At 40.4% G+C, this 26,707-nt stretch overlaps 1 protein-coding gene across 1 annotated transcript in view; it reads left to right on the forward strand.

The window, feature by feature from the left end:
* Positions 1 to 6,277: 6,277 nt before the first annotated feature.
* Positions 6,278 to 26,707, forward strand: part of GLI2 (GLI family zinc finger 2) — a 243,787-nt gene continuing 223,357 nt past the window's right edge. Inside the window, exon 1 of the mRNA XM_074967079.1 lies at positions 6,278 to 6,525. The gene's annotated coding sequence lies outside the window, so the exon portion shown is untranslated. The remainder of the gene's footprint in view (positions 6,526 to 26,707) is intronic.

A 26,707-nucleotide genomic window follows, 5' to 3' on the forward strand; every position in this document is an offset into this window, starting at 1 on the left:
TGCCTTGTCCATCTGCTGATTGCCTGGTGTTGCCTTATACACCTGTTTATCATGTACTATTTTGCATATCTCAGCCCCCCACCTCCACCCCACTCCACCAAATATCCAGAGAAGTCCTTTGACTCCGTTCTTTTAAAAACATTTACTTTGAAAGAGTGAAGAGCCAAGAGGAACACTAGCAATTTGAAATATGCACACCCATTGGCATGCTGCTCCTTTCCCATTCCCAATCACTCCCCAGGTAGACAAGTCATTTATCCCCACTGTGATCACTAACTCAAGAGGGTACAATTAGGGGGTTGGATTTCATGACTATGAAAACCTGCTGATTGGCATAAGAAAAATTGTCCATAAATAATTTAACATTGTATACCCACCTACATCAATGCCCTCATTTCTGAAATGCCAGGTATTTCTCTAGCTGTGTGTAAACTAGGATGTGTAATTTTCATACTTCTAAGCTGGAAATATAGATAGTGTGATAGAGAGAGACCCAAATCAGAACCTCTAATCTTAAACTCTTTACATTTTGGGGTGTAGGAGCTTTGGATTCAGATTCCTAGATCAGAATCTGCCCATTCAACTTTGGTGCTGGGTCACAGCCAAAATGGAAGAGAGTTTATTTTCTAGTTCAGATATGATAAGATCTTAAAAGAACAGCTTGAGATGTCTAACACTGCCTTACTCTAACCCAATTAGGGCCTCAGTTAAGCAAAGCACTTAAGCATGTGCTTAAAGTTAAGCACACACTTAAATGCTTTGCTGAATTGGGGGCCATGCCTCTAACTCAATTCTGAACTGAATACAAACACTGTCTCCTTGTTCATTTTGGGTAGATACCACATACCAGTGGAATACTTTATAGATTTTATCGCTTTCCTGACCTGTGAGTATTGTAGTTGAAGACAAAGGAAATGGCAAGAATGGATCCTTCAGGTAAAAGACAAAAGAATGTCTTAAGGAAGCTAGTGTTGAAATGACACTTTCTGGTAGCTGACATGTCTACTTGGTGAGGAATAGTGAGGGAAGGCAGAAAGATTTACACAAGCTGCAGCACACAGTGAGATGGTTCCTGCCCCAGAGAGCGTACAATCTAAGACAAGAGGCAGCTGGTGAAGACAGACAGGGGAGGAAAAGGAAACAATGAGACAATATTGGTCAGCATGCTAGGCAGTGGTATTGTAAATTGGTGTTTACTTAAAGCTATGACTTCCCTTTGGCTAGCAGGGTTATTGTTTTTTTTAAATAAAAAACAACTTGTATATTTTGTGCTGAAAATCTCCCCCATCCTCCCAACCAACTCCTTTTGGCTATGATGTGCTTTGTTGTTAATTTGTTAAACATCATAGGTGTGTGTGATGTTTTATAGGCCTGAGGCTACATTCAGTCCAGTGCAACTTCACTGACCTCAATAGAGTTGCACTTGTTTACCCCAATACTGAGTTTGGCCTATAGTCCCTGTTGCATGGAGCTAAATCAGACACACATAACATGGTAGAGCCACATGAGATAGTTTTAAGGTACTATGTATGTCCTCGTGATAATTCTAAAATAAATAATTTTAAATCTTCATCCCAAAAGAGAACTGCATTTGAATACAAGGCTCTGATCCTCCAATTGACTGGGTGCATGCAAACTCTGTTGCAAGCATGGGGCCTAAATCTGTCATGGAACTGCAGTCAGTAGCTTTGGAGTCAGAGCTGAATACTTAACTGTGAATTTGCTGGTAACAGCTACCTGAAGGCAGAAGGGTCAAGCTACTGTAGCAAAGGAATTCACAAGCTGGGTTGTTTTTTCCTTTCTAACTCTTGGCTATAGCTAGGTTAAACACAAAAAGGCTAGGATGACAGAAAGTGACAGCCAGAAAAAACTGGAATTAGCCAGATTTGAAGCGCAAGAGAAAGAAAAGGAACCCTAACATGTTGTATAGGCCGTATTCACTGCTTTCCTTTGGGGATTTTGAAATGGCCTGCTGGGTTTATCATGAGGATGGGCCTTCCTTCTGGTGGGAAAATCTTCAGAGAAAAGTTCTAAAGAAGCAAATCAAAGATAAATTTCCATAGGTTTTTTTTCAAGCATCCTATAGAATTTAATAGAGGATTATCTCCCCGCTATATGGTTTTAAAAAACCACAACTGTTCTCTTAAAGTCTGATCCAGCTCCTATTGAAGTCAATTGGAATAATTCCATTGACTTTAATAGACATTCTTTCAGGTCCCAAATGAGAGCTGGTCAGAATTTTCTAAATGTTGATGATTTTTTTCATTGTTGAAATTTTGAATTTCAGTCAAAAATGCTGATGACATTTTTGGAATACTCCACCCTCAACCATCTCTAGCAATTTCACCCTATTAAATCAAATTATCCATAAAGGGGTAGGATGTAAGAACAGATGGAAGAGCCTAGAATTTGACCCCAGTTTCATTTTTTGATTTTTCATCTGTGTCAAATGCAAATTCATTCTTTACGTCTTTTTAATCTGACACCTGGGGAAGACAAAAAGGGAACACACTAGTGAACAGATTAGAAAAAGGAAGAACTATATGGACTAGGAATGAGAAAATCAGTTCAGAGAACATAAAAACTGACCCAAACATTCAGTCCAAAATCCAAACAAACTTCTCTGAGATCTGAAATACTTTTCTTATCATTAAAATTTACATACAGTTTACACAGCTTTATACTTTTTGGCTTTGGCCAATAGATGTCAAAGACTGTCCTTGCAGCCAGACCAGAAGAAGGAAGTGATCAAGGGATCAGATCATCAGCTGATCTAAATTGGCGTAGCTCCATTGAATTCAGTGGAAATGTTAGTTAACATCAGCTGAGGCTCCGGCCCAAGATGTTCAGCAAAGATTTGGATAAACATTAAGCATTTTCATTAACCAGTGATAGGTGCTATATAAAATTCTGTAGATAGATACAGACTTTTGGGTACTCAGCTAGACAGAATTGCTGAATCTTTTGGGATTCAATTATCACCAGTAACCTCTTCACAAATGGGAAAAGTTTCCAGTGTAATCTTGACACAGTGGGCCACTCTTTTCCAATGAAATTGCACATATGCATCTGTGAGCTGAAGATTGTGCCATATTGCTAAAATACTGCTCAACATCAATCCCTCTTCCTTTCTTTTTCTTTCTTTCTGTCTTAAAAATATGCCCATCCAAAACTCTTGACACATCTACACTTATAAATATACAATAATAATTGAGGACCAATGTCCCACAAAGTGATCCCTTACCAGATCTTACTCAACCTTCTGTCCAATCATCCCTCCCTGTATCTCTCCCATCCCCACCCCATCATTCCTCCACAGTAGGAAAACTGTGGATCTTGTTATATGATCTGAAGATTAACAAATTTTTTTTTTTTAGAGAATCAAACTGGCAAATGCATTTCAGGATAAGGAGCCCCTTTTGAAACTAATGCAGAGAAGAGGCAATCTTTGTTCCTCCTAGTACTGACTCTGCCCCTATGGAAACCAAAAACTTGGTTTGAATCAAGTGACCTTTAGTGCAAAGTACAATTAAAACTTCTGACAGCGTAAAATGATATCTCCAGTTGGAGGCAGAGTTGAGGGTTGGCCAAACTGTCTATTGCCCAGAATTGGTCTGCTAACTTCGACTTCATGAATGTGATGGTGGAAGAGAAGGACCTCTTTCTTTCTTCCTGCATTGGCATGGCATAAGATTTAAAATACTTGGGCACAAATGAGTTGACTCAGCCTGAGATTTTCACGACTGGCACTCTACCTGTCTCCCCAACACTTCCCTCCACTTCATCTTTCTCAGGTCATCAGTATTCCAAGGTGTCCCATGAAGACAAAACTGGAAGATGGTGCTTAGGAGCCACACATAATACTAACCATGGACAAAAGACTGCTGTAAGAATGTCCTACTAGGCCGCTAAGAGAGTGGTCCTTTGGCTGTGCAGTCCTTCTCAAGATCATCTGAATGAAATAAGTGGCACAAGGAATGCCCTTGAACAGTTGTCTTTTACTGCCATCCAAAGGTTAAGGCCAAAACTTTCAAACTTGAGTGCTTAAATTCAGGCACCCAGATAAGTACCCTGATTTTTAGAGGTGGAAGCAGATCTGGCAGTCTAGCTGGACTGCATGCAACACAAGTCAGGAGGGAGAAGGATTTGCCAAGCTGGCATAAAGCTCAATCTTGCTCTCTTCCACACCTGGAGATGCTGTGTGCAAAACTAATCCATTGGCATAAATTAGAGCAGCCCAGGGGACTGAAACTGCATTTGAGGATTGGTGTAGCATAGTTCCATGCCAGACATGCCCCCTTTACTCTGGTCATGTCCTTATACTAGTAGCAAAGGAGGTAATGGAGCAGGACCCTTTATAGCACTGGATATAATTCTTTCAGGGTCAGACACTGACTCTGTGACCAGATTCTGTGTGGTGCCACACACTGCATCTGGCTGTGGGGGTTTTACAAACTTCTAATAAACCCCATAGCCAAAGAAATCAAAACAAAGACAAAGCTTATTGCCATAGGCAGCCCAGATTGGTGATATCGTAAATTAAAACTGAATTATATTTCTCACTGATATTAATATGTATGAAACAGATCAATATACATTAAAGCTATTTTGTGTGTGCCCCCCAAACCCTTTAAAGTCTCACTTATAACACATATGGGGATTAAAAGAAATAACATGCTTAAAGGGAAGGTTAGTTAATAAGATTTAGGGAAAATCTGTAATGAATGCTTGTCCTACTAAAGATCGTTCTAAAATCTACATATGTTTGCAGACAATTAGGGGCCAATTGTACATTGACAATTTACACCTGCTGAGACTATGCCTCTTAGGGCTTGATCCAACTTCCACTGAAGTTGGTGAGTGTTTTTTCTTGGACATCAAAGTAGCAGTTGGATCAGACCCCTACACAGTATGAAAACAGAACAGCAGAGAATCCATTGACTGTTTTGCTGTGTGGACTTGAAACTCTTCTATTCCACCACTTCCCTAACTTGTGTGGTTATTGATTGTAAAATATTGTCCATTAAAAACATCTGTTACAAGAATTGGATGCATCATTGTTCTTTTAAAAAATACAGCATTTTAGGGCCTGATCCCAAACCCAGTAGAGTCAGTTAGCATCTTTCTACTGACTTTAATGGGCTATGGATCAGGCCCTTAGGGCATGTGGCCATCCCATCTAGATGAGCTTTAATATTGTGTCTGCCTGCTATTGTATTTGAAACAAAAGTAATGAGCTGCATAAGGGGGGGGGGAGCCACATAGCCTTCAAGAGTTTGGAGCATTTCTGAGATAACATTTTATTCATGTAGCTGCAGTATTTTTCCATGTACCATAGACTTAAAGCCAGCTGTATTCCACCTCTATTCCCACAGAAGATACCAGTGGGTTGTTTTTACAGCCCAGTTAGGAGTCTCAGAAGTAATGCAAACTTTAGGTTTAGCTTGTTAACTGAGTTCCAAATACTCCAAGTTAAAAATAAAAGTTATTGGAAAGCCAGAGCCCACTTAGCCATCAGTCTAACTGCAGCCTGCCACTAGCCAATGAATCCAAGATGCTTAGAAGTGACTTCACACAAACACAAACCTTCTTTGCCAAAGAAATTAGGGGTGTTTTGTTTGTTTTGTTTCAGATTATTTCCATCTGGTTGAAAAAACTACTAGTGAGTGAGTGTGTGAGAGAATTCAAACTGGATACAATGTGCCAGCTCTGCTAACTGATCGCCCAGAATGGACATGGAGCTACTGAAATCAGGTATGCATGGACTCATTCCTACCTATTCACAAACCCCACCGATGGGCCAGTGAGGAGGAAATCAACCTGCCCAGTGCTAGGGAATCTGACAGGTTTCTTGCAGGGAATCCTAGCTACTTTTCCTCCTCCGTTGTGTTTCTCTACTCCAGTACGTGAGAAAGGCCCAGCCCATCTGGAGCAGCAAATGGTGCAATTCACTGGGGGAGAAGGGGGGGGGGGAGGATTAGAGTGAAAACAGATCCGGCACTGGATTTTGACTGTGGAGATCATCTGACTTGAGTTAACAAACCCCAATTTAAAAGAGTGGGAGAGAAAAGTTTATTCCCCTCCCCCTTATTTTTTTAAACTTTCTTCTTGGGTCGGTGCTTGAAAGACAAAAGCTCCTCTCTCCTCCCCCCCCCCCCCTCCAGTCCTCCTAAACTGCAGCGTGTTTGTGTGTGTCGGTGTCCTACGCTGGGATGATGGATGGCAGAAGTGCAGAAACACGCCAGCAGCAGCAGCAGCAGAGGCTCCCAACACTTTTTTAAACTCTCTCCCCTCCAAACTATCATCAATGAGACTTCTCGGAGGAAGAAGGGAAAAGAGCCAAGCTGCAGCCGGGATTTGTGGAGGCGGCGGCCGCAGCAGCAGCTTTTAAAAAAGGCACCAAAGGGAAGGACGTCTGGAAAGTCCCTCCCACGCCCCCCCAAGTTTATGATGGGGGGCTCAATGAGCAGCCCTGCTCCGGAGCAGCTGCTGGCACAGTGAAAACTTCCCGGGTTCTCTCTTTGGGTAAAGTTTATTTTTGATGATTATCCCTTTCTCTTTGGGGTGCCTGTGTTTGGAGAGGGAGATTGAGGAGGGGGCTGGGAAGTAGGGACGAAATTTCCCTCAACTGCGCCGGATCATGCTTCCCTAGCACAGAGGGAGAGTCCCCTGCTGCCAGTGTTAGGCGCTGCACTTTGCCAGCAGGTAAGTGGCACGGGCTCTCCTGCGCTGGTTCCTGGCGGGGGGAGACGCTTTATCTCAGCAACTTTGGGCGGCGGGTTTTTCTGCTGTTGTGTTTGGCTCACTTTCCTGCTTGTTTCCATCGCCGAGCTGGGGAGGACTGAGCACGAGGGTGCGGGATCCCGATCGCAGCCGGAGCGGAGCCTGAAACTGACCAGAGTCGTGGTCGTGTTGCGCGGTGATAATTACACCCCTGCCTTGGCCAGCCTGGAACCCCGGGGTCGCCTGATTCCGCGGGAGATCCCGGCAGTTCCGGGTGTTTCCCGACCCCTCATCTCCAGCCCGCCGAGGTGTAGATTGCTCGGGGGAGACCTTTGCTGCGAGAGTCTCCTTCCTTTCCCCCCACCTCGCTCCTGCAAAGCTGCTTAGATGGAGCCTGAGGGGAGCTGGGGGTGCAGCCCGCTGCTTGCCTGTCCTCCGTCCGTGGATGGGATTGTTGCATGCATCTTACTGTGCGGTGCCCGCACCCCTATTTTGGGGGTGCAGTGCTGCTGGAAGGGTACAGTAGTAATACTGGCACAGTGATTTCTACTGGATGGAGTGAGGACCGGTGCTTGAGTGACAGTCACTTCCCTGCAAGTTCTGCCCAGTGCTGCACCCAGGCTGTGCCGAGACCTGCCTGTTTTCCTGTTGAAGGTAGCTTTGCTCCCCAAAGTGATCAGTGGGTTTACTACTGTATTTTAAGTTGCCCCCCCCCGTCTCTCCCCCCCCCCCCCGGGAGGAGCAATCTTTCAGCAAGTATATTTGCTGAGGAATTTCAAAAATCCACTGCTGCAACTTGATCCCTGTGTGATGAGGAGCGGCTTGGGGAGAGCTGGGCGCCAATCCTATTAAGGATTTAGAGAGCTGAGAGTTTTCCCCTGGACTCAGTGGCTTTAAAACAATCGGGGTGATCGGCTCATCTAGATGCCTTTTCTGCCTCAATTGCTATCATTTCCTAGGAAACCTGATTTTTCCAACCCAGGAGATTAGGATGATTTTTCAATAAATAAAATAAGATACTGTTCAGAGTTTGCCTACAATAGACTCTGTAACTTTCACTCTCACCATGAGGTGTGTGTCCAGCTAGGAACAGAGTGCCAGCCCAGTTAAAGGATTTTCCAATTGTTCACATACTACTTGATCACAAACTTGGAAAGAGGGATTATTCAGAAAGTTTTGTGGGCCAAGATTAAGTATCTATCCCACAACTCTTTTACAGAGGGCAAAGCTCTATTTTATCTATCATGTGTATATGTTCATGTATGTATACACACATTGTAACATTGCAAAATTTGAAAATGTACTAGTACAGCCCCCCCCCCCAATATACTAAACCATCTTTTATCACATTGTTGATGGGGAAAAAATAAAATAGTAATGATCCATGCAAAAAAACAAAACAAAAAAAACTAGCCCTGGGCTAGTGAGCAAGTACATTTTTAAAGGCTATTATATGTGTATATTTTGTTGTGTGTGTGTGTGTGTGTGTGTGTGCGCACATGTGTGTATATGTATATGGGTGTGTGTATGTGTATATATAATCAGTGATATATAACTGAACACAGTCTTAACTATGGAGTTACTACCACATCTGTGTGTGTGTGTGCGCGCGCACGCATGTCTAATCTGTTTAGATTTCTGTATTTTTGATACAATTAAGCATACACCCTCCTTTACACATATTGAAACAAACATTTTTATTGGGTTATGATGAAGTTTATATCTTGTTAGAGCTTAACAGCTATAGACAAAAGGAGCAGTTGTAAAACTTTTTTTTTTTGCAATTGAGGCTCTTGGGATGTACAAGAATTTGAAAGTAAACGTTTCACAAGCATGCTGCATAAAATAGCATTTAAACAAATATTGTATTGGCATGCACTGTGGAGCTAGTGCCAAGAAAGTAAAGTAAATAAACCATGAAATCCAAAATATACAGATGTGGAATAGACTGATTTGTTATAAGACTTACCAATTTGATCTGTTTGTTCTAGCTACCTTACATTTTTTTAAAAAGATTTTTTTTAGGTTACTAAAACTAATTTGTATAACTTTGCTAGGGGAAAACCAGAGAATTCTGCCTACATTTTACATTTACCTGGGAAAGGAAATCCTGATAAATTATCATTTACACTACTTGATTGTTTGAAATGCATGGTAATTATTGTATATAGCCTGTACACTTGTTGAATTGGTTTGATTCAACTTTTCTCAAGTGTGGATATGGTAATTTGCATTTGGGGTGGAATTCCAGGAAATTTTGACACCTGTCAAACTTTAATTTTACTAAAAAGTAGCATATTGCATGTAATTAAAAATCTGATACATTTTTAAAACATGAATTAAACTCAACAGATTTCTTTAGTGCAGTTAGGTTTTTGAAACTTGTCATACTTTGATCAGATGACCTAGCCAGAATACCAAAAAGTGCACAATCAGATCAAATAAAATTGAACTATATTTCTATGGATCCCTGTCTATCCAACTTTGTCTTGTATGTTTGTAAAAGAGCTAATCTTTAAAGAAAGGTGAGGTAAGATTCACTTGATCTTGAATGTTGTTATTGTCTTAAGTATGTGACTTTGAAGTGCCCAGAAATGCAACGGCTGTTCTTCAAAAAACCCAACAGATCTTGAGGACTGTTTCCAACTTCCTTTCAATGTCTTTTTTTCAGTGTGTCAAAGGGAATGTATACAGATGGACAAATATTGTTTGTATTTGTATTAGCTCATTAATTTAAAAAAAATAGAGAATCGAGTCCAAATTTTCTCTGATAAACTGGAGTTGCAGTTACTTCAGATTATATGTGTATAAATGAAAACAGAACTTATCCTACCTCTCTAGTACATAACGTAGATTTTCATGCCACCTTTAATTTAAAAAAAACGGGTAGTGTTGTTTCTTTCATCATGAAATTATATAAATGACCACATTTTTGGATGAGATTTGAAAAGCAATTGAAACGTTCATAGTAAAAGACATGTATTGTTTTGCTGTTTTCCTTATTCTGGTTACCTTAAAACCTGAACCAGGTCTTTTCCTTACAGTGTCTTGCTAATGTCACCATACAGAAAGGACTACTTACTGTATGATGGTTTTGGAATTACGTCTGGGAGACTATCAGTGATTTAAAGATGACAATTTTTCTTCCTGGTCCTGATATTTTACTTGGTGTTTTTAAAGCAGCTTTCAAACACTTGATTTATTGTTTTGGGACAAGGTAGCACATCAAAATAACAACACCAGGATGATCTCAGTTCTTAACTTTAAAGTAGAAACCCAGTTGACTGCCTCTCCCTATTTTTGGCCTACTGTAAGCCAGTTGTTTGTACTGCAATCTGAAAGATACACACATACGCTGTGCTTTTTGTACTCTGAGAAGTGCTCTGTTCACAAGTTTCCAAGTGCAGATTAGTGAAGATAGTGGATTCAGTAAACAGTCATCAAAATCTATATGTATTTGTGCAGCAAACACCTATCCATTGCTTCACCACAAAGAGTCCACTTAATAATCTGGTTGAGGATTCTGAGTCAGTGAGTTTTTAAAAGAGGCTACTTTGGAACATTAGATGTGACTATAGCATCAAACTAATTAGTTGCCACTCCAAACCATAGCTTTCAGGGCTTCACAGAAATTTGATATTTGCACTTTTCACTCCCAGTTTAGTTAGCTCATACAATAGTCTGCATTTCTACTGATGGAGAAGATTCCAAAGCATTGGTTGAAAACTGCACAACTGCTTTATAACTTGTGTAAGTATTCTAAAGAATTGTAGCAAACATTGACCGGTATTCAATATCTTACAGCTACTTCTGCTACATTCCCAGTGCCACCTAAAAATAAATATTCAGTAATTATGAGGGATAATACAACAAAATAAAACCAGCGTGAATGATTTCCAGTACAAGAAGACATTGTGTTGGGAAGCAGGCAATACTCACATACATACGTAAAAGTGTGCGTGTAATATCAAATGAGAGACATAGCATTAGATCATGTAAACAGCTGATCAGGAACAGTTAATATGTTCCTTTCTGAAATCCATTGAGAAATCATATATCTGAGATATGTACAATAAGAAATTATATCTTCCATACTAAGCTTGATGAGGGACGAAGAAATTATTTAGGCTGTCCACTAGTATATGTGTCCACTAGTTTTGGGTGTGCAGTTTGAGACATCTAGGACCTGATTTTCAGAAGTTCTACGCAGCAAGAACTTCAGTAAGATTTATGGTTGCTCAGCCCCACTGAAAATTGGGCCCTAGATGTTCTCAAACTGGATACCCAAAATCAGGGCATTTTTGAAAATAGGGGCCTTAGTGTCTTGTTCAAAGCTTGATGGTAATCAGTGTGAGCCTTGTCCTGTTGATAAATTTTTTCATGTCTCAAATCTTTTTGAGACTGTCACCTTTAAGTAGATTATAAATATCCAGAAAGAATGAAATTAGAATTTTAGGTTCCAGAATTTATTATTGTTATTTAATTTCTTCTACCTTCTAAGCGGTTATTCTCATTCGAAAGAAGTTTAGCAGCTTTATCCTGACTCAAGACTTTTCTTTTTGTATCTGCAGGAGAGAAAAAATTTAATTTTGTGAAATTGCAAGAGTAAGCTTTAAGCTGTCTTTGACATTTTGGTTTAACTTGAATAGGTTAATGGTTTTTTTTTTTTTTTTTTTAAAGAAAACAAGTTGGTGGGAAGTGTGTTTTAACTGTGAGTACCCGATTTCGGCCATTAGCATAAGAAAAAAAGTTTTAGTGCATTTACTATTGTATTGAATGAAGAGTTCCAACAGTCAGGGAAAAGAAAGTGAAAGGCTGTAAAGAAATGATGGTCTATTCAGATTATTCAGCAGCCCAAAGCTCTGGTCATCTGCCTCTGAAATCTGTGATCGGGATATCACTTTTATCTTCCTGTGCCTTTCTCTTGCCTTTTTCACACGTTCACTTTTGTCAAGGTTTATTGATCACGTTTTCTTCTCTGCAAATCTGTGGAAAATTTAATGAACCAAAAACAACAGTGAAATAAAAGGAACTTTTTATTCATTAGCGCTAGATTGAATTTTTTTCTTTAGCCTGTATCCCCTTGCCTCCCATGTGTGTGATTGTGTAACTGTAGTACTTACAGTAGATACAGTTGAAATGGCTGCATTAGTAATTCTGTTCCAGGCAAAAGTTTATTTAATATGTGTGACCTAGTACTAAGTACAATTCCAATCACTTCTCTCTCTCTCTCCTTTGTTGTTGTTATTACTTTTCTGAGTTAAAGATTCTTGACTGTGTTGCTTATAGAGTTAAATATGATAAAGTGTGTATTCTGGAAAGTATTTACCTTTGCTAGAATGAAACCTGTTTGCTATCTGGTAATTAAACCAAAATTTAAATGATTGCAGATTACTAGTAGTTATTTACAACCCTGATTGTTTTGGTGCCATGATCTTTGTTCATTACACATCTGCTTTACTACTGTGCTGCCCTAGAGCACTTTGTGATGCAAATGTTTTTGTTAACTTACGAATAGTTTCAGTATCTAGACCATCTCAGGTGACATAGTTAAAGCTCTTCTTCTCTCCCAGCTGCAATGAAAAAGCTCTAATTAAATGTGGCTTCCAGTATGATTAAGTTTTGCTGACATTTTCCATGCAGCAATTTACCTTTATGGAATCTGTTGAACTATGGCTCTTTTCGATCCTGTCATTGGGTGTGGGGGAGGAAATTTAGCAATGCACTTTTTAACATTCATTTTGTTTCTGCAGCTTGTAAGTGTAGGAAAATAAATGAAAATGGAGGTGCACATATGTTAAAGATATTTCTTTGCTATCCATTGAGCGTTTCACTGTTACTTTTTAGTCTGAATGAAATACTAAAGTGCAAAACCTAAAGGGAGGAAAATTATAATGTTCTGCAGAATGATCCAAAACATTTCAGTAATATTCCTGTAAGTTGTCATGCTTTGGACCATTACAGCAGTACTATGTGTAAGGGATGGGTTAACCGCTGGTGTAGGGCAAATGTCCCTAGGTATACCATAATTGTATTTTGAGATATCTGTGGTTGCACGTGTTTCATACACTTCAATGTTTGTATTCATTATAGGAATACACTCCTGTGGTTTATACTTCCACCTCGTCTATTCAAAGGATTTTCTACCCTGCAGGGTGAAATTCCATTGAGTAACACTGGGTTCCTACTTAGAAAAAGTAAAAACACTCCTTTCCTCCATGAAAGGTGGAATTTTAAGGCTCCAAGACTGCACTACATGCAAATAAACAATGTGAACCCAGCAAAGCCTGTGCAGAGTAACATGCCTTTACCTTACTGTTGTATAACTAGCTAAAACCTGTATGAATTCAGAGCTCTGTTCAGTTGGAAGCTGAAGTATATTACCCATTACTCCAATTCCTTTAATGTTGGCAGGACAATTTCCATTTTAAAAATGCTATGAACAGCTCATCTGAACAAATAGTTGTTGTTGCTTTTTTGGGGAGGAGGGGGGAGAGTTCCCAGTGTGATGCTGTAACATTGTATTTTATAATTATCACCATCACAGTTTTGAATGCTCATTTACTGAAAGTTAAATACAACTTTATTTTTTACCCCAAGCGTATAGAGCAAGGATGTTAAATTATATTGCGAGTGGGTGACCTGAAAGTTGTCTATCAATTCCAACTTTATTAGATATTTAATTTTAAGTAGTGTGATGCAGTTATTACTATTAACTGAAAAACCCTTTAAATAGCCAGTCACTTTTTTTCAGCTTCATGAAAAGAAGCATCTTTAGCTAAAATTACATTATATTTCCCCCCACCCCCCCTTTTATATTGATCTGTAGGGTCCTATTAGAGCCCCTTTTTATCAGCCCTTCTTAAAAGAAAGATTTGATGATTACTGTGGTGTTAAAAGAGCATCAGTTCCAAAGACCAAGATAGGTCCTTTTCAGAGCGATCCTTAGCAATGCCTCTTTGTGTGGTGGACAATGCAATAAGTCAGACAGGACTTTTTGAGCCACATCTATAAGGAACTGTAAGGGCCACTGAAGTACACTTGTGTTAAGTTGAATTGATTGAAATTTAATGGCTGTTAGTGGCTATGAATGGTAATGATTTTCTAGTATCTTTATCATGCTTGACATTAATAACAGGAGAGTGTGTATGTGTGAAGCCAGTGTGTTACTCATTTTTAAAGATGCTTTCTCCCACCCCTCTTTCCCATAATTTAGTTGTTTTGATGCTTTAAAAAAAATCTCAGGCCTCAAAGAGCATGTACATCTTGTCAACATAATTCTGTGCTTGTGATTTTTATTTTTTCCAATTCCGACATAAATCAGACTACAATATAACGAGTGTGATGAATTTGTTTTACATGCCATCATGAATTAATGTTATGCAAATGGAAGTTTTACAGGTACTGTGATTTACTTAATAATTGCAAGTTCTAATATTTAAGCACATTCATTATGTCTAAGTTTTTTAAAAGTACATATTTTAAAATGTGAAATGTGAGATTTGTGTGCATTTGCTGTGTAAGCACATCTTGAGGGCTAAGAAAGAATCAATCAGCATTTGCTTTGGGCATCTTTTTCCTTTAGATGCTACAGAGACATTTCAAACAGAATAATCAAATATTTGTGTATATGGGGGGAGGCGGGGGCAGAGAAAGGTATTGGTGAGGAAATGAGGCTTTAAAGTCTATGAAGTAGTAGAAAACTGCAAAAACCAAGTCAGTTGGCCTTTTTTTATTAAAAAAAAAAAGGTCTGCACAATGGGTTTTACTATGCAAAGTAGCCTTTATTTCATTCCTAAATCTGCACTGAGAGCTGTTCTGGGGGACTGCAGTCTCTAACCGTACATTCAGAACAATCTGAAGAATTGGTGAGAGCTATAGGCGTTCTGGGTCAAAGGTGAATGTGAATGTGATCACAGGGTTTTCAGTCTTTGATATCATTTTTAGAATGGTTCTCAAAGGCTAAGGACAAGGGAGAAGAAGTCTGACACACAAATATATCTTGACTCTCTGAAGATAAGAATATATTTTGACTTTATTTCTCAAAAAATTGAGGTCACTCTGATCTGATGACAGACTGAAAGCCCATCAGTCAATTTTTTTCAAATAAACAGACATGAGGTAATTCTGTTTGATACATTGTGTGCGTACAGGTAGTGACAATATGTTTAGGTTCTGAAGTTTGTGGCCCAGGTGTCAAGGTTTAGAGCAAATGTCTGAGCTTCATTGCCCAGGTAGTATGAATCCCATTGAATTAACAAATTCAAAAGTAAGCTTTTCTGAGCAGTATTCAACCATACTGCATATTTGTCTGTGGATCCTGGAGCTTTTAGTCATGTGACTAGACCCTGAGTAGAATCTGGCTCTCTTCCATTGTTCCCAGGCAAATCCATAGGAGTATTGACAGGACAGCAGGATTTCACCTGATGTGGAGTAGTTTGAAGGACTGTTTATGCAGTTATGTGTCTCTTTTTAATATATGGGAAAAATTCATCCTGGTACTCCACTCAAAATAGGAGATAAGTGGTACGTGGGCCTTGTAAAGTGCCCTTTGTAGAGGGGTGAATTTTTCCATGTGCACAGTGGTCAAGCTAATCATCTTGTTTGGGAATCACAGCTTTGGTATTTCCTGACTAGTGCTGGTTGGAGAAATTTTGGCAGAACCATATTATGTTGAAATATGCAGTTCCACTTCCATCAAAATCAAAATGCTTCAAGAAATCAGGCTGAGATTGACAGAATTTGATTTTGGAAGAAAACTGGTGGAAAAAGCCCCGAGGAGTTTAAAAAATGGAACTGAATGAAATTTTTAGATATATTGTTCTGAAGTGACTTTTTCATTTTGAAAGGTTTTACCTTTGCATTTTAATACCAAATTAAAAAGTGAAAGTCAAAATGAAATGTTTTAATGCATTTCTCCCCCCTTACATGGGAAATTTAAAAATTTTTGTTTTCTGCTCTGTTTTGGAATATAACCAAATTCCAAAATCCTTCATGAAACAGAACTTCTGTTCTCCTCACAGCTCTATTCCTGAATATTTCTGTATTTTGAGCATTAATATTGCATAAAGTTGACAACGTGAAGTACTTAGCTGAATCAGGGCCATAATCATAAGCATAGTTTGACTTTTATATTTGGGGGGGCTGCTCCCGTCAGGCCAAGGAGGCCACATGGGGGGTGCAAATTCTGCACCTGCCTGAGGCTTGAAGTTTGTGGGGGCAATGCCCCCCGGCCTCCAACCTATGGCCATAATAAATGTATTAGTCTTTCATTTCCTTGTGTGTGCAAGGTTTTTTAAGAAAAGAGAGTGGAGAGAACCTTCGTTACATCTTGGTTCCACTGTCTCAAGGACTCCTTAAGGCACCACTTTGTTCCTTAGAATATATTCTGATTGTGTCTTCTAGTCAAAGCAAAATTCTTGACACTTGTACATTTACTCCTAGAGCTGTGACGCTGTTTTGGAATATGTGATGACATCATTCTGCTAAATTCAGTGCCTCCGATAGTGGGACCAGAATTCCCACTTTGGGACTAGTGGATATTATCTGGTGGTAGGGGGATGGCGGTGGAGGCTGATTCCTGGAGGATTTGGCAGCTTGTAGAAGGAGGATTGTAATGAAAGGAAGGAACATTAGCAGTCAGGAGAGACTTGGGCAGTAATAATAAAATAGGACCATGCCACTCAAGATTAGTTATCTGTACCTCCCTCTTTTCAAATGATACATGAAGAATCACAGAAGATTGGATGGTTTTTCCAACAGTCATCCCTTTCCTCTGGTCTCTCTCAGACTTGTGTGCTTAGGATGTAAATATGTAGAGTATATGAAATCTGCGTAGTATGCACAGTCTGATGATCTCATGCTCCAAAAATCACTTTAAGGGAGGGAGAACTGCCAGGGGGCAGGATAAAATGGATCTAATGACCAAAGCCCATTTCGCTTCCTCTTTTCCTTGTTCTCATATGTACAGCCTTCCAGACTGAATGGACCTGCCAGCGTCACACAGGCCTGTCCTCCATCCATTGAAGGCGGGCTAAACTTCAGTTCTGTGTGGCTCACTATGTGTGGATCTTTTGAACGAGACCCTAAGAATCACAGTCTTGTGTGAATATGAAATGTCCAAGATGCTTTTTGTGAAAGCAGGAGTTTATCCCGGCTGTCTTAATCATTAGTTCCCCTCTCCTACCGAGTGTGGTGTTGTGTGTGATTGGCTGCCACCCTAGAGATGACTGCAGTTTAGTAACCCTGTAATGAATACAGGGCTATTTCTTCTCTTGTTATATGTTAGATGCTAAGATGCAGGCTGTGTTTCCTATTAGCCAAACAGCATACCTTCTGGGTGTACTAAATCACCCATACCTAAGAACAGTTGTGTAACTTACTGTGTAGGCTGGACTGCTGAACCAGCGGTGCCGAGGTTCAAACAAAGTGCAGTGCTGCAGGTGCTGTTTTATAGGCTGGTTGCTTTAAAATGTCACACCTTTCCGTCTCTACTATTTCACCAGCTAATATGAGCTAATGGAATTTAGGCATCATATGTTCCTCCCTCTTTCCCTGGAGGTTACACGTTTCTAAGCACCCTTGAGCATGAGTTTTAAGGTCACCAGTGGCATTTTTAGGTCACAAAACTGCAGAGTGCCCTGTCTTCGAGCCAGGTAATGAAATGACTAATTAGTTCTCATATCACTGTGGTTATCTTATCTTTTTCTCTCCACTTGGTTCAGTTCTGAAATAGCATGAAGCCTGGTAGGGGGAAATGTTTGAGAATTATTTCATTTGAAACTTAGAGATAGCTATGCTCTGGGGTCTCCAGATGAGAAGTACTTTGCACTTACAGTTCATTTCACCTGTGGCTTTCAAAACATCAATCATAATATGTTCTCATAGTTAAAAATAGAACTCATATCAGTATCCTCATAAAACTGTTATAATAATGTTTCAAAACACTTCAGCATACAATGGTAATATTATGGTTTAGGTTGGGTTATTAATGGAGGATTTTTTAAATAAGAGCAAAGGTCTCTTTAGTGTACATATATATATATATATCTGTGTAAAGATACACTGCAATTAAACTGTCCCTTTAAACCTTCAGAACTAGACACTCTGGACAATGCAGATCTCTGGGTGTATCAAAGCTACATTAACCTATTTTAGTTTTCACTTTTCTCAGGTGTTGCTGGCATCTGCTCGTGACAGATGCTTTGTGATAAAGCTGTCAGATCAGCGTGCCTTTGGAGATACCAGCACTCCATGTTGGTACTTGCAGAGTGCCGTATCCAAATATTCTTTAATTGTCTTATTAAGTAGGGAATTAAGCTCTGCACTTTGACTGTTTTGGTGCCAGTGGCTCTTATTGCAGGCTTTGGCAAGGCACCATTCTTCTTCTTCTTCTTTTTTTTCTTTTAAGATCCAATGTTGTTTTAATTATGTGGAAATTGAGTTGGAGCATAAAATCTGATGGGAACAATGACTACTTTGGTATACGGTATGTACACTCAGATTTTATGTCCTTTCCTTCAGAATATTACGTGGGGTTTTCAGTTCTAATGCTTGTGATGATTTAAGAAATAAAAAGCAGAAATCCTTACTGTTGCCAGACCACAGGCTCCTTAGCGCCAGACTTAGAGACGAGCTTCACATGTTGTACATTTTAAAAGCATACCATGTGTTATTCTTTAGCTAGCTCACCCCCCCCACCCCGCTATATAATCTCTTCTCCAGCCAATCTAACAGATTATCTTTAATTAAATAAACTTTTCTCTTACTCTGTTTCCATGCTGTCATGGGATAGTGGCAGCAATTGTAGTATTCTATACCTATCTCCTGATGTGAAGCCATCTGCCCAGTTAAGGGTCTAACCTCATAGAAGAGATTGGAACCTGCCCTAATGTAATGGTGTCTCTTCTGCTTTAAATCAGGATTGCTTGATATCGCTATTTAGTCCTATGTTGTGCATTAGGATCAAAAGCTCACAAGTGGCTAAACATATGTTTAGAACTTTTTCTCAGGGGATGCAACATGTTTCAGTTTATAACTGGGTTAATTGCAATCCATGAGTCTAAAATGGAGACTCTTTGCCATTGGAATAGTTCAGGGAGAATACTGGCATCTTAAGAAAACACCTAGTTATTGTCCACAAGGTTAAGCTGTTTATTGTGTAGCCACAAAAAATAAACAAATTAATCTGGAACAGTTGGCTTTTTCCTGACATGAGAGCTGTTCCAAGGGCATGTAGCTGTAAAACATTCTTTGAAACAACCTCCTTTCCATCTTGTACAACTTGCAGTAAGGCACAGCTTCTCACTGTAAGCCAGGCTCCATTAGGTATTATAGACCAAAGTTCATATTCTGACCCCTGCCCTGGCCTCTGTGTAGTATTCTGGCAGCATATGGGGGCTGCAACAGCCCAAGGGAGAATTCTCCCACCACAGGAACTGTGTATGACTGGTCCATTGCCCCCTTCATGGCCTATGGTTTGAGGGGGGTGCCAGGCACAGGAGGAGGGTGTGTGTGACAAAGTTCACTCACCAGAGTGGTGCCTCCTGCTGGCCGTCTGGGGGTTTAGCTCTCTCAGCCAGCGCTCCCTCTCCTGGTGGTGCCTCTCCCACTGTCTTCTCTGTCTACAGCCCTGTCTCAACCCAGGAACCGCAGCGTCCTTTTCATGACTCTGCCCCCCAGCCGTGTCACCATCTGTATTTTCCCCCTTCTGAGGAGAAAGTATCTCAGTCCAAATAGTCCAGCCACTTCCCCAGTGGAAAGTGTGTGTATGGGGGGAACCTGGACCCAAACACTACTCTGGGTCCCAACCTAGGGGCCCTGTCAATAGCAGCCTCCTGTTGCCTCTCCTTAACGTCTCCACCAGTGCTGTTTCAATTGTCTGGGCCACTTCCCCATGGCCCAAGCACTTTCTTCCCCGGGTCTCCAGACAGCATGTTCCAGCAGCCAGCCAGGAGATCCCTCTTGCTCCCCCAGTCCCTGCCAGAAACTGCTCTGTCCAAGGTGCTGCCTTCCTGAAGTCCCCTAGGAACACAGTCCTCTCTCCTTGCGCTCCCGCAGCAACTAACCCTGCTCTGAGCTGCAGCCCCTTTTAGGTAAGCCCTCTGGGCCCTGATTGACTGCTCTGTGCAGCCTCTCTCCCTGCGCAGCCTCCTCAGGCTGCTTTTAACTTCTTCCTTTACAGTGTGGGATGAACTCCCCATCACAAGGTGGCCATAGTGGCCTAGCACTGCGGATGTTCCAGACTGCCAAGAAAGCCTTCCCAAGGCTACCGTAAGTTAGAGCAGTCTGCATAGACTAACTCATGCTCGAGGGCTGTTCCAGTCCCTAGCACAAGCAGAATCCAGGTGGTGTAAAGGTGGCTTACGGTGCTGTCAGGTTTGTGATGGCCACAAGGGAAGTACTTCATCTTTTGTTGGTCAAGATTGTCTTCATGTCCCATCAGTGGGCAGGGTACCAGCTATTCTTAATGGAAACTATAATAGAAGTCTCTCAAGAAAAGATTGCTTGATACTAATATCTGTACCAGGCTTCCTTTTTCAGAAAACCTTGATGAGAAAATTGTGGCAGGACAACTGTGAAGGAATATGGACTTCTCAGACTTCCTTAATTTTAGTCAGTCAGGTTTTAGGCTCAGGTGTGGCCCCAGAAAATGTGCTGTTAGTGTTGGTTGAGTATCAATTTCTGCAATGAATGAGAATAAAGTCTCAATGATGATTCATTTAATGCTGTTGTCTGCCTCTGATATTATAGATCATGGTGTATTGTGAGATGTCTGCTGTCCCTCGCAGGAGTGGCTCTGCCTCTTTCTTTGAGAAGTCCCAGAGGAGGAATTTCCCTAAACTGCTGTCTATCCCAAGAACTCTTTTATGGTGGAATGCCACAGGCTACTACTGTTTTCTCACCTCTGCTGTACAATGTATAGATCAGGCCCCTAGGAGGGTTATAAGGACATGGGTTCAGTGGTACAGTACTAATGGTACCTAGCTCTGCATCGCTAACATGGCTGGTACACTGGAATGGATGACCCAATAGCTGCACATGGTTGGGGCTTGCGGGATGGCAAGCTAGCTCAGACTCCACTGGAAAATCTCATATTATATGTTTGCCCAATCAAGGGAGCACGGCTGCTGTTTGTAACACTGGTTCATAATTTAGGGGTCTTGTTAGATACTTGGCTACTCAAGTAGGAGCTGTGGCCAAGAACTCTTTTTTTCTGTCATTGTCTGTATGACTGTTTCTTTCTAATATGCACCTTGCTACAATTATTCATGCCTTTCATCACCTTTTGACTAGGCTGCACTTCTGTGCTCTACATGGGACTTTCAGGAGCTGATTCTAGTGAAGAATGTTGGTGACCACTTACCAGCAGTGTGTCATACAGAGACATAGACTAGTGCTCTTCAGTCTGCACTGGCTGCCTATAAACTTCTGGGTGTAGTTTAAGGTATTGCTTTTAATCCAGAAGTCTTTAAATGATTTGGAAATTAAGTACCGAGGATGCATACCCCTTCCTGTATGATCCCACGACCTTTGTGCTCAGTGGAGATGGTGGAGCTGGATATCTCTGGTTTATAAATGAGTGTGCTTCTGATAGTTTATTTTCCAGGAGGGTTCTTTGAATTCACTTTCCCCTGCTCTCCCTTGATCTGACAGAGCCAAGGTTTGTTCGCCTGGGTCCTCTATGAAGCTCATATATTCTTTTAGGTGTCTTGAGGGACACAGATGTGTCATGGCTATGGTTGTTGATGATGGTGAATGGTGATTGTTATGCTGACCAGTATTACTGTGGTATTGTATGGGAAGTTCAATAGGTGTTCTTATTCTTTGATGTGTTTTTTCCTGTCAAGTGCTAAAAGAAAACAAATAAACAGAAGGGTAAAGGATGTGAATATTTGGTTGATTTGAGAAAAATGGATTTAAGACACCTGCCTACATTAAGTTTACATACCCAGGGTTACCTTTCAACTTCAGAATGTGTTCTGTGGAAAAAATATGGAGCAGGACTTCATACAGGATATTGTAATCATTCATGTCACATAAGTATTCCAGACCTCCCTTCTGTCATAGGCCAGACAAGTAGTGAATTAGCATTTGGATTTTTTCTGTTAATTTTGTAGCTCCATGAGTGAATCCGCATTAATACAGCAGGGCAAAGACCAAGATTTGCGATATGTCATGTTATACATCCAACTGAAATTATATAAATGCTTAGATGATTTTATTTTTCTCTTTTACTTAAAAATTTGGAACTCTTTTTAAAAATACTTTTGTTTTAACAAAAAAAAAGGAAACTATTCAAGTTTCGAAGTTGTTTCATGGCTAACTGGAAAATAGTGTTTGTGCTCCTATTTGAAGTCAATGATGATAACTTATATTCTGATGCCATCATCATGATCAGGCCCAGTAAATTACTGTCATATTCCTTCACTCACTATTCTTTAAGAATTCATAAATTTGGAGCTACCTATGCAAACCTCAGCTTCTGTGAATTTACATTAAAAATATGCAGTGACTGTATGCAGCTGGCATTCCTATCCTGCTCCTAGCACAGCACTCACAGATGCTGGCAAGGGTCCAAACTTACTTTCCTCCTGGGGATTGTCTTGCTGTAAATTCAAATGACAGAGAACACAACCTATCTGCCAGAGCTTGCTCCTTTCTTGGCTGTTTCTTGAGTTGCTCCCTGGGAGTCCCATTCTGTCCCTCTGCCTACTTAGTTTTGCTTCAGAGACACAAACTGGAGCTAATGGGATCCATTTGGTTTGATCACCAGCATGAGCCAGCAGAACTTCTCTGTGTAGTAGTCTAGAACTTGAGTGGGTTTGGTAACCATGTGTTTACCATAATTTTCAAGGACCTCTGCTTTGTTGCCCTCCATTCAAACATTGGACACTGTAATAATTAATAACCTTAACATCCATTTAATCTTCTCCTTAATACGAGATTAAATCTTCAATGGCCAATAAGAAATGAATTTATCTAGCTGGTTCCTACTGGACTGGTGTCTACATCACTGTAACTTGCCATTGTAAATGGTTCTAGATGGAGATTGCATAATGGAAGTTAATGTTAGAAATAAATAACGTTTTTCACTTTTTTTAAACGGGCATGGGGGAAACCAGCTGTTCTCTTTGGAAATCCTGTGGGTGGGAAAGTGTAAAAAGTTCACATATTGTTGAGGAGGCGGCGATGCGGTGCAGTATGTAGTATCTGAAGATGTACTGAGAGACTAGATCTCTTGGATGAGAGTAATGGGATAATACACTCTTCATCTGTATGTCACTTGTTCGAGACCAACCTTGGGTCTCAGAGATCGAAAACTGTTGTCATTTGATGGCTGATTAGTTGTTCCAGTGTGGTCTCCAGTAGAGTTTGGTGTTCAGACACTATCACAACGAACACTAATCATGAACTCTATTATTGGCAGTGAATCTCGATAGAGAGAGCTGAAAGGGCATGGAGACTGAGCCCCCTCTCAGCCATGTCTGGGGAGCTGAATTGGGCAAGCTTGCATGGCTGCCTCCCCTGCACCTGCCGCTCTTCTGTGGCAAGACAGAGGACTTTGAAATCCCTGAGCAATAATATTCCACAAGTACTGCATGCACACAGCAAATAATTCTTTAAATTGCGGTTTTACATGATATGAACTATTTTAGGGCTGCTCTGTTCTGATTTGTTCAGATCACTGTATTAGAGGAAATGTACAATAGGAATTTTTTTATGAGTGGAAAGGTCAGCAATGGCTTTATAAAGAACTATGTGTTGGAGAAATGACATCTGTTTACACTGGGTGCTGTACTTTCTGTGACCATCAAGGGTACTTTTAAAGGTGAAGTAGTTGGCTTAATATACAGTAGTAACACCAGGTATTGTGTGAATGGAATCCTGGATTCGATTTCTTCCAACATAGGTCAGTGGAACTCTTAGGTGAGAGAGGTAGAGCTTAAAAATTCTCAGCAATGGCATCTGCTAGACAATTGGAAGGCCTGGTAAAGGAATTCTGAAGGGAGCTTGCTTTAGTCTTCCTGGACAGAGGGATAGAGACATAATGGCCTGAGACTTGGGAGCAGTATAATGGGACAAAATAGGTTCTTTATTAAGACATGGTTTTCCTAACACAAGGGGATCTACAGATGATATGAGCATGGGCCAAAAATTTCGAAATGCAATTCAAATTGGAAAAAAATCCACACTTGGACATTTAGGGAAAAACAATTGGAAATAATGAGGAGAAATCAGGGAAACAGTAACTCTGGAAGGGCTCCATGGCTGAGAATGGTGAGGACACAAGTTCAGTGCTCTATGACCAATGAGGTCTTGGGCTGCATGTCCCGAGGCATCACCTTCTATATCTATGAGATAAGAGATCCTCTCTACACAGTACTAGTTATCACAGCAGGAATATTGCATTCAGTTCTGCCTCACCCCATTACAAGAGAGAGATTGACAAATGGGAAAGAGATCAGAAAAAAAAGTAACAAGGGGCTGAGGGATTGACTTATGAGGGAAGATTGAAAGAGCTGAATATGGACAGCTTAGCTAAAAGATGACAAATGGGTGGTTGGGATATAAATCTACAAATATGTGAAGGGAGTAAACACCAAGGCTGGGAAGAATTATTTAGAGTGATACAATGGTGTGTAAATAGAAGTAATGGGATGAAATTTCAGAGAGGGCACATTTCAGCTGAATAATGGGAGAATCTTCGTGACAGCATGATGTATGAGGCCATGGAATAATCTCTGACTGGAAGTGATGGAAGCTCCATTGCTTGGTCTTTTTAAGTTGGGGCCAGATCCTGTTTGCTGGGAAGCTAGTGTTTTTTATAACCTTTTATTGAAACATTCATTTCCACCTTTTAGAAGTGTAACACACTGATATACAAACTATATCCTGAAATCACTTTATCCATCATTGAATGTATCTATCTCTGGGGTGAAAAGCAGCAACAACTAGCACTGCAGCACTTGAGGAGAGAATGTGAATAATACCATGCCCAGCTGAGCTGGAATTTAGCCAAGACACCCCTGCTCTTATGAAAAGTTACATTGGATCTGTACTAACCACGGTGATCTGTACGTCTCTTTACATCTCATACTTCTGCCTATTGGGGCATTCTACTGTTACCATTTTGGGTTTAGTTCAGTTGTGGTCTTTGCAACAAAGAGACATCAAAGTTCTGCTTCAGCTCTGTGTTCAAACCAAGAAATCTTCCACTTTGCTTCAAAGAAATCAAGACAAACAAACCTTCATTGATGCATATGGTCTGTAGTCTTTTTTACATTTACAATACTGTACCTTAACTTTTTCTTTAGAAACTCCCATTTCTTCTTCTGCTTTTCACTTCACTTGAAATGCAAACCAAGGTCAAAGGATCACTTTCCTACTGGTGAAACATACTGCATTGTCTGTCATTTTAAAATATTCTTTACACTGGCTGCAGAAGGGTTGATTTCTTCATTCTTTAAACCTAAGATTGAGTCTTCTAGAATGTCCTTAGCTTTTCCTTATCCTGAAGGTCTAAATTAGATAATTAGGCAAAATAGCCATGTAAATCAAGTTATAGCATCTTGACTAAAATGGTAGTTTATCTTGAGTGCGGGGCGGATTGCAGAGATTCATGTAATTAGAGAAACGAATGCGGTTGTAGCATTTAACATATACTGGTAATTCAGCAGTTTCATTGAAGAGAGGGAGGACAGCAAACTTTAAAGCATTGGCTTGCTCAGAGCACAAATTAGACCAGAACTAAAACTGTCTTGAATAATTGTTTTAGAATATGTTGTGTACATCAGTGTGATATACTGTGTTAATACATCTCAGCCAAAGTTGTGAATTATATGCCTTTTGAGTCTAAGGGAAGAACTGATGAAGAGTATAATCTTTTCTAGCTTCTAAGGCTATTGTTGAAAGTCACAACTGTGTGTCACTGATTGAAATGAGGGCATCAGGATGGCATCAGAGTTATGGAGCTTTGCTCATAATAAAGAACCATGCAGCTGATTCTCTAATATATATAATGTTCATGAAATAATTGAACTCTGATGAGTAACAAGACACGGTCTAATCATACATGGCTGACAAAAAAGATGAGGCTAATGAAGATGAGGCTTATGTGGTCAAACTGCTGCATCTGGTGGTCAAGTTGCTATCAGCCATTACTGCAAGTACATGCAAATCCCATGAGTCAAACAGGTCTTGATAAAGCCTAATGGTAAAAAACATGCTGATATAAGCGTGCACATACATGGATATGTGTCTGTGGGGAAGGGACTTCCCTCAGATCTTCCTCAGGGTGAAGGCAAACATGCATTGTGCACTGACCTAAAACATGTGCTATCGATTAGCCCTGTTTGGCTGCTGATTTAATAAATTAGTAGTTACATTCTTCGTGCCATTTTCCCTATAGCAATTAGAAAGGGAGCTCAGAAGGAAAAGGACTACAGACATCCTCAGCCTTTGCTGCTGTCCTCCTGCCCTAAATGTAAATCTTCGTGGTCCACTCTCAAAGATGTGCCCTGACCAATTGTCAGGATTCCTTTCCCACTCTAAACTCTGGGGTACAGCTGTGGGGACCCGCATGAAAAGACCTCCTAAGCTTATTTCTACCAGCTTAGGTTAAAACTTCCCCGAGCACAAATTCTTTTCTTGTGTCTTGGGTCTGGTATGCTGCCACCACCAAGCGATTAAAAAAAATGAATCAGGGAAGAGACCACTTGGAGACGTCTTCCCCCAAAATATCCCCCCAAACCTTACAGCCCCTTTCCTGGGGCGGCTTGAGAATAAACAAGATGAGCACAGACCAGCCTTGGGTTTTTAGGACCCTAAAACCCCAATCAGATTCTTAAAAAACAGAACTTTATTAGAAGAACAAAACAAAGATAAAAGAACAACTCTGTAAGATTAGAAATGGAAGATAATCTCACAGGCAGTCAAATTCAAAACATAGAGGATTCCTCTAGGCAAAACCTTAAGTTACAAA

The sequence above is a fragment of the Natator depressus genome, chromosome 11 (assembly GCF_965152275.1).
Source record: "Natator depressus isolate rNatDep1 chromosome 11, rNatDep2.hap1, whole genome shotgun sequence".
Lineage (NCBI taxonomy): Eukaryota > Metazoa > Chordata > Testudines > Cheloniidae > Natator > Natator depressus.